Genomic DNA, 12,660 nt, shown 5'->3' on the forward strand with positions numbered 1-12,660 from the left:
GCCTTATAGATGGTGGAAAGGCTTTGGGGAGTCAGGAGGTGAGTCACTCGCCGCAGAATACCCAGCCTCTGACCTGCTCTCGTAGCCACAGTATTTACATGGCTGGTCCAGTTAAGTGACCCCCAGGATGTTGATGGTGGGGGATTTGGCGATGGTAATGCCATTAAATGTCAAGGGGAGGTGGTTAGACTCTCTCTTGTTGGAGATGGTCATTGCCTGGCACTTGTCTGGCATGAATGTTACTTGCCACTTATCAGCCCAAGCCTGGATGTTGTCCACATCTTGCTGCATGCGGGCACGGACTGCTTCATTATCTGAGGGGTTGCGAATGGAACTGAACACTGTGCAATCATCAGCGAACATCCCCATTTCTGACCTTATGATGGAGGGAAGGTCATTGATGAAGCAGCTGAAGATGGTTGGGCCTAGGACACTGCCCTGAGGAACTCCTGCAGCAATGTCTTGGGGCTGAGATGATTAGCCTCCAACAACCACTACCATCTTCCGTTGTGCTAGGTATGACTCCAGCCACTGGAGAGCTTTCCCCCTGATTCCCATTGACTTCAGTTTTACTAGGGCTCCTTGGTGTCTCACTCGGTCAAATGCTGCCTTGATGTTAAGGGCAGTTACTCTCACCTCACCTCTGGAATTCAGCTCTTTTGTCCATGTTTGGACCAAGGCTGTAATGAGGTCTGGAGCCGAGTGATCCTGGCGGAACCCAAACTGAGCATCGGTGAGCAGGTTATTGGTAAGTAAGTGCCGCTTGATAGCACTGTCGACGACACCTTCCATCACTTTGCTGATGATTGAAAGTAGACTGATGGGGCAGTAATTGGCCGGATTGGATTTGCCCTGCTTTTTGTGGACAGGACTTACCTGGGCAATTTTCCACATTGTCGGGTAGATGCCAGTGTTGTAGCTGCACTGGAACAGCTTGGCTAGAGACGCAGCTAGTTCTGGAGCACAAGTCTTCAGCACTACAGCTGGGATGTTGTCGGGACCCATAGCCTTTGCTGTATCCAGTGGCGTGGCGTGAATTGAATTGGCTGAAGACTGGCTTCTGTGATGGTGGGGATATTGGGAGGAGGCAGAGATGGATCATCCACTCGGCACTTCTGGCTGAAGATGGTTGCAAACGCTTCAGCCTTGTCTTTTGCACTCACATGCTGGACTCCGCCATCATTGAGGATGGGGATGTTTACAGAGCCGCCTCCTCCTCCCGTTAGTTGTTTAATTGTCCACCACCATTCACAACTGCAGAGCTTTGATCTGATGGTTGTGGAATCGCTTAGCTCTGTCTATGGCATGTTGCTTCCGCTGTTTAGCATGCATGTTAGTCCTGAGTTGTAGCTTCACCAGGTTGGCACCTCATTTTTAGATACACCTGGTGATGCTCCTGGCATGCTCTTCTACACTTCTCATTGGACCAGGGTTGATCACCTGGCTTGTTGGTAATGGTAGAGTAAGGTTACTGATTTTGCTGGAATACAATTCTGCTGCTGATGGCCCACAGCGCCACGTGAATGCCCAGTTTTGAGCTGTTAGATCTGTTCTGAATCTATCCCATTTAGCACGGTGATAGTGCCACTCAACATGTAGGAAGGTGTTCTACAGTGCGAAGACGGGACTTCATCTCCACGAGGAATGTACGGTGGTCACTCCTACCAATACTATCGTGGACAAGTAGATTGGTGAGGACAAGGTCAAGTAAGTTTTTCCCTCACGTTGGTTCACTCACCACCTGCCGCAGGCCTCGTCTGGCAGCTAGTGTCCTTCAGGACTCGGCCAGCAGTGGTGCTACCGAGCCACTCTTGGTGATGGACATTGAAGTCCCCACCCAGAGTACATTCTGTTCCCTTACTACCCTCAGTGCTTCTCAACATGGAGGAGGACTGATTCATCAGCTGAGGGAGGGCAGTATGTTTCTTTCCCCCTGTTTGACCTGATGCCATGAGGTCCAGATTCAATGTTGAGGACTCCCAGGGCCACTCCCTCCTGACTGTATATCACAGTATCGCCACCTCTGGTCAGTCTGTCCTGCCAGTGGGACAGGACATACCCAGGGATGGTGATGGAAGATTCTGGGACATTGGCTGAAAGGTATGATTCTGTGAGTATGGCTATGTCAGTCTGTGGGACAGCTCTCCCAATTTTGGCACAAGTTCCCAGATGTTAGCGAGGAGGACTTTGCAGGGTCAACTGGGTTTGGTTTGCCTTTGTTGTGTCCAGTGGTCTATCTGGTTTTATTCTTATTATGACTTTTTTTTTAAAGTGAGATTGTACAACTGAGTGGCTTGTGTGGCCATTTTATGAATCGACCACATTGCTGTGGGTCTGGAGTCATATGTAGACCAGAACGGGTAAGGACGGCAGCTTTCCTTCTCTAAAGGGCATTAGTGAACCAGATGGGTTTTTACGACAATCCGGTAGTTTCATAGCTACCATTATTGATACTAGTATTTTAATTTCAGATTTTATTTAATTAATTGAATTTAAATTCCCCAGCTGCTATGGCAGGATTTGAACTTATGACTCTGGACTATTAATTTAGGCCTTTGGATTACTAGTCCAGGAACATAACCACTATGCTACTGCATCCCTCCCTGGTGGTGCTATCTTCATCATGGAAGGTCTTGCCTTTTCCATATCTCTTCATTACGATGGTTTATTTTTCTCCTTCAATTTTCCTCTTTTTTCCCCATCCGACTCCTTTCTTCAAACTGGTGACATACTGGCATAAGGTTCCAAAGGTACACATATCACCTCTTCCAAACTGTTCACATAAGACCCTAAACTACAGAGCCTAGATTTTCTACTTGGCCAAGTCCCCAAGTGGAATAATAGTGGGGCGCCATTTAACCCCACCACAGTTTCTGATGCCAGCCTAATTTTAATAATCCTGGTAAACTCCCAACAGTAGTACCACTGCTCACCATTTGGTGAAGGGGAGGGGGCAGGAATTTGCATCCTGTTACAGAAACTAAAAGTCTGCAGCAGCTTAAAAAGGCAACTCAACAAAAAGCCCAAGGAACCATTATTGCAGGAACACTTCTGGTTCCTGCCCCTCAGCTGCTTTTGATCTATATTGGCAAATCAAAAGCACATCAAGTCCCAGCTTCTTGGACGATGATGCACTGAGGCCAATTTGCACAGCGCTGGATAGCATAATCGGAAGCAGCAGAGGTTCTTGGAGCCCATGCACCAGTTGTGTGCAAAGCCTATTAAAGCCTCATTTTCTTTTGCAAATGAGGGGAGATCCCCATAATGCAAGAGGAACAGCTCCACAGGCTAAGTCCCCAAATAAAATTGTTGCTGAGAACATTGTGCTGATGGTTTTATTGGCTTGTCCATTAAAACTCCAAAATCTCTGACTTGCTCCAATATCTCAAGTACATTCCCATTTAGCACATAATCCACATCAACTTTCCATTTGCCAAATATCATAATCTTACATTTCTCTATATTAAATTTCATCTGCCATTGACATTTCTCCGCCCGTTGATCAAGCTTGTCAGGGTCTTTTTGAAGTTCTGCACGTTGATATTCATCATTTGCCACTGCTCCCAATTTGGTATCGTATGCAAATTTGAGCACTTTGGACACAATTCCTTCATCTAAAGCCATCGTCTTTGGATGCAGCCACAAACTTCGTACCCTCGCCATTGATTCCATTCCCTTCCCCAGCCATTGTCTCAGGCTGAACCAGGCTGTTTGTAATCTCGTCGTCCTTTTAAATCCCAAGCTGAGCTTCCAATCCCATATATTATTCATCACAAAGACCACCTATATCCAATTCCATAACATTGTCATTGAAACCTTCAGCAATGCATTTGTCACCTCAAGATTCAGTATTTCTATTGCTCTCCTGGCTGGTATCCCATCCCCTACACATCATAAATTTCAGCTGATCCAAAACCCTGCTGCCCCTGCTTATCCTGCACTATGTCCCACTCACCCATCACCACTGTTCTTACTGACCTACACTGGCGCCAAGTTCCTCCAACGCCTCAAATTTAAAATTCTCATCCTTGTGTTTAAATCCCTCCCTATCTCTGTAACCTCTTACCGCCCCATAAATCCACCCCCTGGAATTCTCTCTTCCTCTGGCCTTTTGTGATATCCCCCCTCCCTCTGTCCCCACCATTCATGGTCATGCCTTCAGCCATCTAGGCCCGATGCTCTGCAATTCCCTTCTTAAACCTCTCCGTCTCTTCTCTTCCCTCTCCTCCTTTAAGACCCTCCTTAAAATCCACCACTTTGACCAACCAACGTCCATCTTTATCTGATTACACCTCTGTGAAGTGCCTTGAGATGTTTTTCTGCGATAAAGGTGCTATATAAATGCAAGTTGTTGTTGTTGCTTGGTGTTTGACTATCTTATAGGGCAATGGTGAATAAGTACTTTGCTCTTATTGAAACTTCAAATTATGACATGATGGCTAGCTGTGAGGAGTAAGGATTTTGATTAAAGCATGGAGAGGTTGATGAGAGGAGGCTGCTCTTTAATGGGCTGAGAGCTCAAAAGAATAATGCTCCACCCATCTGTGAAGGTATCCCATATGTGTTTGACTCTTAGCTGTCTAGCAGCACTAACCACTGGGCCTGCTTCATGTTCTTCATAGACCTGTCTTTATCCTCAGTATAGTCATCTCTCTGTGATCCTCCAGAACATCAACCATCAGTCACTTGCTGAAATAGACAACATGTTATTTTAATTTGCGAGAGGATGCTTTGCACATACTGCAGGGCACCCCCAGGCCTATCCAGGGACTGGAACCTTACTTTAAGCATCCCAATGGCTTGCTCAAGTCTAATTCTTGCCTTATTGTCTGCTTCATTGTAGTACTCCTCTGCAGTACAGGTGGTTCTAAAAAGTGACATCATGACCCATGGGAGCAGCAGGTATCCCTTGTTACCCATCAATTATCCTGCCTCTTGCCCCTGCTGTTGAAATAGAGCTGGGACACTGGACTGGTGAAGTATAAAAGCATTATGACATCTTCCAGCATATTGGGCCTTATTTTAATTTGACTAGCGGATTTTCCACCTGATTTGCTGAGCTAATGAGAAAACTGCACAATTTCAGGGCACAATTTCCAGTGGGCCTACAGAGGCCTATTTACAGTGGAATGCACTTATTAAAGGGAAGTTGCATTCCCTTATGGCTGATTTGGCTGTTTGAGTGGTGGAGGAAGAAACTGCTGTAAAATGAATCTCAGCCAAGCCCCAGAGCTTTCAGAAGCATCCATGGAGGTCCTCATGGAAGTGGTGAGGGTGAGGAGCGAAGTCCTGTTTCCAACCAGTGGGAGGAGGTTTCCTAAACATGATGTGCAACAGGCTTGGAGAGAGATTGCTGAGATTGTCAGCTCCAGAAGCATCACCCATAGGACCTGGATACAGTGCAGGAAGTGCTCCAGTGACCTCACAAGAGTAGCAAAGGTGAGTACAGCTCTTAATTTTTCCATATCTGTCAATAACACATGGCAACAATCCATTTCCCCCTTCCCCAGAACTCTCAACAATTCCCTCCCCTCCATCACATCCTTAGCCACCCTTCATAAGGGCACATCATACCACCTCTTATTCTCATTCCAAACACAGTCACCTCTTTCTTGCTCCCTTCACAGCAGCTACTAGTAGCATTCTCATACTTGGTAGCCTTTCCAGAATCAACAACTTACATAGAATTACATAGAATATACAGCACAGAAACAGGCCATTCAGCCCAACAGATCCATGCCAGTGTTTATGCTCCACATGAGCCTCCTCTCTCCCTACTTCATCAAACCCAATCAGCATATCCTTCTGTTCCTTTCTCCCTCATGTGTTTATCTAGCTTCCCCTTAAATGCATCTATGCTAGTCACCTCAACTACCCCTTGTGGTAGCGATTTCCACATTCTAACGACCCTCTGGGTGAAGAAGTTTCTCCTGAATTCTCTAATCGATTTATTAGTGACTATCTTATATTTATAGCCCCTAAGTCTGGTCTCCTCCACAAGTGGAAACATCTTCTCTATGTCTACCTTATCAAAACCTTTCATAATCTTAAAGACCTCTATCAGATCACCTCTCAGTCTTCTCTTTTCTAGAGAAAAGAGCCCCAGCCTGCTCAATCTTTCCTGGTAGCTATAACCTCTCAGTTCTAGTATCTGCCTAGTAAATCTTTTTTGCACCTTCTCCAGTGCCTCTATATTCTTTTTATAACATGGAGACCAGAACTGTTCAACTACTCCAAGTGTGGATTAACCGAGGTTCTATACAAGTTTAACATAACTTCTCTGCTTTTCAATTCTATCTTTCTAGAAATGAACCCCAATGCTTGGTTCGCTCATTTTATGGCCTTACTAACCTGCGTCACTACTTTTTGTGATTTGTACATCTGTACCTCAAATCCCTCTGCTTCTCTATCCTGTTTAACCTCTTATTATCCAAGGAGTATGTGGCCGCCTTATTCTTCCTTCCGAAAATGTAATACCTCACACTTATCTATATTGAAATTCATTTACCGATTACATGCCCATTTTGCAAGTTTATTAATGTCTTCCTGTATTTTGTTGCGGTCCTCCTACACCTCCCAATTTGGTGTCATCTGCAAATTTTGAAATTGTACTTCCGAATCCCAAGTCCAAATTATTTATGTAAATGGTGAACAACAGTGTTCCCAGCACCAATCCTTGTGGAACACTACTTCCTACCTTTTGCCAGTCTGAGAAACCACTACTCTCTGTTTTCTGTTTTGTGGCCAGCTTGCTATCCATTCTGCTACTTGTCCCCTGACTCCACGTGCTCTGACCTTAGTTCTGAGTCTACAATGCGGTACCTTATCAAAGGCCTTTTGAAAATCCAAATATATTACATCTACTGCATTATTCTGTCTACCCTTTCTGCTACTTCTTCAAAGAATTCAATAAGGTTGGTCAAGTATGACCTTCGCTTTTGGAATCTGTGCTGACTATTCTTTAATATATTTTTGGTTTTTAGATGTTTTTCTATTACATCTTTGAGTAAGGATTCCATTATCTTTCCTAACAGCAACGTTAAGCTAATTAGTCTATTATTCCCTGGACTGGTTCAATCTCCTTTTTTAAATATAGGAGTCACATTGGCTGTCCACCAGTCCTCTGGCACTATACCCTTTTCTAAATAAGTTTTATATATATGTAATAATGCCTCTGCTAGCTCTTCCCTATCACCTTTAAAATGCACAGATGCAATCAATCTGGACCAGGGGTTTTATCCTCTCTAAATTTGATTAGTTTATCAATTATCTCCCCTTTCTATCTTAAAAGACTTTATTTTTTTTGATCTCTTCTTCTAATGTCATGCTCAATACTTTAGTCTCCCTGGTAAATACTGAGGCAAAGTAATTATTTCTGCCATTTTGCGGTCATTAACTGTGAGTTTATCGTGTGTACCCCTTAGTGGCCCTATTCCTATCCTGATTTTTCTTTTGTTATTTCTGCGTCTGCAGAATACTTATCTCATGGCTCCTTCCTCGTTTCACATTCCAGATACGTGCTTTCCATTCAACACCTCCCCATCCTGCTTGCATCTTGCTTCTTCTCCCTGTCAGTATGGAAGCAGAAGCCATAGAATAATGAATAATTAACTCCATCTCCATGCACGGCACAGTGGAAAGTGGTATATGTTGAGTATATCAGTCATGTGTACATATCACTATCGCCATGACCAGCCTTAGTTTTACCACCATGTAGCATGGGTCTGACCTGCACACTGCCATTTCTAGCTTATCAAAGTCAATGGAATCTGGGATGAAACCTGCAAATAGTGCAAGAAGGGCCTCTCACATCTCGCTCATGGATTTTCCCCCTGCTACTGTTGAATGGCAATCCAAGCCACTTGCATTTAGAACAAGATTGCAGACAACCATTAATGGGAGATTTGGGAACCTAGTGGCAGTAGTTTGTTCCATGCACACACAGAGGATTGGTCATCATATGGATTCATAGAACATAGGAACAAACGTAGGCCATTCAGTACCTCGAGCCTGTTCCACTATTCTATTGGATCATGGCTGCTCTGTGCCTTTACTCTATTTACTCACCTTTTCGCCACCCTTTCCTAACAAAAATTTATCAATTTCAGTCTTAAAAATTTCAATTTACTTAGCAACTGCAGCCTATTGGGGGAGAGAGCTCCAGATTTCCACGACCCTTTGTGTGAAAAAATTTCACTCCTAACTAGCCTAGCTCTAATTTTAAGATTATGCCCCCTTGTTCTGGATTCTCCTACACAAACAGCAGCATGCACGTGCAGCACAAGGACAGATGTCTGCCTGTCACATGAAGCTGGTAGTGTAGCAGCTCATGCCTCTGTGCAAGTGGCCCTTGATGCCCCCAAAGCATGTTCGGTTCCTCAAACTCAGCACAGGATTTTGCTTCAGCAGTTGCTGATTCCTCAGAGGCATAAACATGTAGAGTTAATGTACCAGCAGAATCTCAAGGAGCGACCCAGAGGACCTTGCAGCCAACCCCAACAGGTACAAGACACTATACTACCATAAGATTCACATGAGAACAGCACTCTGGCAAATCAATGTACACATTGGCCCAGAAAATCTGCAAGACACTGATATCCTCCAGCACTGATCTCGCTGCAGTTAGCGGATCATTGGAGGCATGCAAGGCAGGTGAAGTTACACTTTAGGTGCTCAAAAGGAGACAGTCTCGTATACAGGCCAAAGCATTTGTACCAGCATATGTCTGACAAGATCTTCATGTGGAGACTACAATTTATCAAGAAGGCCATGACAGAACTGTGTGGTCCATTGCAGCTTGAAATGACTTTGAGGACAGTGATGGCAGCTGTCGAGCTGACCACTGCCTTGAATTTTCATGCTTTTTTGACATCCAAGAGATGGTACATAATTAAAAGCTCTTTAGTACCAATAATTCATTGCAGAGATGCTGGTGAAGAAGGAAAGCTGCAAGTTAGTTCAATGTTTTTAATGAAGTTTTGGGCTATCGAAAATGAAATCACTTCGATTGCAAATACAAGTTCTTTTTAATCACACTCAGCTAACTCCTTTGTCTAATTGAGGTAAAGGTAGAGAGAGAACATAAAGGAAGGAAGGTAATGAATGCTGAGAAACAATACAAAATATCCATTAGAGCTGGAAGGTCAACGTGTCCCTGTGACATATGCTCCAGCCATTTATTCCCCCTAGTAGGGGCGAACAGCTGCCCTTTAAAAGAACTTGCATTTATATAGCGCCTTTCATGTCCAAAGAACATCCCAAAACATTTCACATGCAAAGAATTACTTTTAAAGTGTAGTCACTGTTGTTATGTAGGCAAATGCAGTAGCCAATTTGCACACAAGATCCAACAAATAGCAGTAACAACAACAACTTTAATGTAGTAAAACGTCCCAAGGTGCTTCACAGCGGTGTAATTAGACAGAAATTGACACTGAACCAAAGAAGGAGATATTAGGACAGGTGACTAAAATCTTGGTCAAAGAGGTAGGTTTAATAGAGCATCTTAAAGAAGGAGAGAGTGGTGGAGAGATTGAGAGGTTTGAGGAGATAAATGAACAGTTAATCTCTTTTGGTGGTGTTGATTGACGAATAAATGTTGGTCAGGACAGATATATGGGAGCAGATAACCTGCTCCTTGACCCTGACACACTCTCAGTGAATCATTCACTTTGCTTTAGAGGTGCCTTGCCATTATGTAAATGAGCTAAGCTTGCTTTATAATATGAGGTGAGCTTACAGCACTGCAGGTATGCACTGTGGCCAAAATGCAGTGGTCCTCCAGCCACTGCACCGCGACCATATTATTGACCCCATAGTTTCTGTGTTTAGGATACTGCTATCATTACTGGAATAAAAACTATGTCATAGAACAAGCTTTTCAAAATGGATAAATCTACTTATTTAGCTTCATGTTTTAACTTCTCATTTAATTAATGAGTATACAATTACATTGCCATTTTCAGCAATGAATGAGTTAATTGTTAACTTATGAGTTCTTTGAATTTCCAGCTGTTACTCTCCATTGGCAGACAAAGAAAAGGAGTGATCTGATCAGCCTACAAGAGTACGCACTTATATGTACTAAAAGCCTACATCCATTTTATGACTTTTATCTACTAATGGTAATAATGAATATTGTAGTCTGTTTCATGTTTGAGTCAGATACAGAAAGCCGATTAAGGCATTTTGCTGCTACTCATGTTTTAATCAGCTGTTTCTCTGACTCCAGCAAAAAACACACAGGAATGTTCATTACTACTGACGGTGGATGCTTCAAACTTCAGGAAGTAGTTCTGCAAATCCAGCTACTGCTGTTGTTGCTTTAGAAATTGGCCTGGTTATACTCCTGGGCAATTTCTTTACCCTTCAGACCTATAATAAAACTATGCTTATGCAAGATTCAGCCATTCATCCTAGTGATGGTCAAAAAATATAGCCACCTCTACCTCAATGACAAACCACTCGGATTTACATTGCCATTGGATTAATGCCATGTTGCTGTTTCGAGGCACAGGCAAAACCATCTCTTTTGGTGCAGCCATTGCTTCTGGCAGAACCTCAGCTATTTTGCTGGCTTGCCGCCAACTTTGTGGCTCTTGTCAGCAGCAAAGCAACAAAATAAATGCACTGATTGATTTGAAGTGCCAAATTCAAGCTATGGATCACCACATTCAAAAACAAATTCACAATTCCGAAAGAGTCAATACTTATCCAAAATAATGTAGGAACAAAGAAAAAGTTCTAAACTAATCCCACTATTAATGACTGCAGTGTGTGTGATTGAACTGTCTTTTCTCTAGTTTGGGAACCTTTAATTAAAATAATTCTGGGAGAAATTGGTATGCGTGCTCCAGTTTTTTGGGGATAAAACGGATGCAACATATACCAATTTCTGGGCGTGAGGTCCTGTGCCACCAACATGGCCACCGCCATATTGGTCCTTACTGTTTTTAGGTGCTCCTAGTGGCCTCCTGAAAGCAGTGTTGGCCCAATTTAAATATACAAAGAAGGGTCCTAACGCCTATTTCAAGACCCTTCTGCAATATTCGTCAAAAACTAGGCAGAGCATGTGCCATACATGCTCCAACTAATATTTCCAGATCTATAGACTACCTAACGATTCTTAAAGGGACTTTGGGAGGCCGCAGAAAAAAAGGACAGTACATTATTTTTAACTGTACATCAATGTGGAGCCAGGGAGAGCAAGAGCTCCCACCTGAAACAAGCAGAAAATTAATTATAACATAGGAACATAATTTAAAAATGCGCTATTGAAAAATATGGTTTACGAACTTCCTGAATGCAAAGTACTGTTTAAAAGGACTTTATCACCAAATTTGAAGTATTTGGGCTGAGCAAGTCCCTGCAAGGATGAGGAATGGCTGTGTCTACACTCAGCTGAAATTGCATACTGTTGGTCACCAGGTTAAGTATTTGTTGTAGCAAAGACAATTATTTGTACACTTATGTACACATATATTGTAGCAAAGACAATTATTTGTACATTATGTACACATATGTTTTAGCCAATTTACCAGATGACAATTTCTGTTTAAAGAAGCTATGTGCATTAATTTCAGAATCTACAAATTTAAATAAAAAATTTAAATCATCAATATTGTGTTTTTTTCAATTACAAGTGGAGTAGTCCTCCTGCCACCCTGCAATGGATGTAATTTTGATTTGGGTGGACTGAGCAATGAGAAGCTGGACTAGCTGGTTGAGGGAATTAAGGGACCAGTTCCCTGAAAATTGTTACTGGGGCTGGTTGGCTTATACAATGGATCAGATAACTAATCAAGGACAGCCAGAGCAAACTAGAAAATTCTCACCCAGACATCATGTGAGGGCTTTCACAGTCTATAACTCAATGCTAATTGGCAGTCTTACTGAGGGAAACAACAAGAATGGCTGGTGAGCGAAATGAAAATGTTACACTGGTGCATTGGGGGACGCTCTTCTGAGGTTCAGTTAAGGCACATTGCTGGTCAGTGTTGAGTGTTCTACCTTGCATTCTAACCCATGCTATGCTTGATTCTGACATTGAGTGTAAAAATGATCAAATATTTCACTCCCAATACTGAGATCTCTACTGATCACAACATTCCCACCTCACTAAATCAAATATCTAATAAGGGTTATGTAATCCAATATGCTGAATTATTTTGCAATTCCGCTAGACTGAAAAACACTGCACAGTCTGCAGATTTTTTAATTCTGAAAAAACATGAAATGCATTTAATTAAGGGCTTCTCTTATGACTACTGTAATTATTAACTGGCAGAAAGTAGTCTACTCTTGTGGTTGTGAAACGTGTTTATTTGTAGAAGTTTCAAGACACCCACTTTACATAATGATGAGGAAAGGTTATTTAGAAGACACCTTATATTCTTATCCTTATGTCAGATAAAATGAATTGAAAAAACTATGAAACAAAAATTCCAATCTGCAGAGCTAAGTATACCTGCTTCTGTGAAATCATAATAAGATACAGTACCTAGTGATTGTTCACATTTTGTTAGTTCATAAGGTTTTTCAGATCAGTAAACAGCAAAAAGTTGCATTTTAAATATGAAATTATTATCAAAAACATTGTTCCACAATGGCCTTTACTGCAAAAGTGGTACTTCTCTTACTGCGGAAAGGGAATGTCACAAA

The sequence above is a fragment of the Heptranchias perlo genome, chromosome 17 (assembly GCF_035084215.1).
Source record: "Heptranchias perlo isolate sHepPer1 chromosome 17, sHepPer1.hap1, whole genome shotgun sequence".
Taxonomy (NCBI): Eukaryota; Metazoa; Chordata; class Chondrichthyes; order Hexanchiformes; family Hexanchidae; genus Heptranchias; species Heptranchias perlo.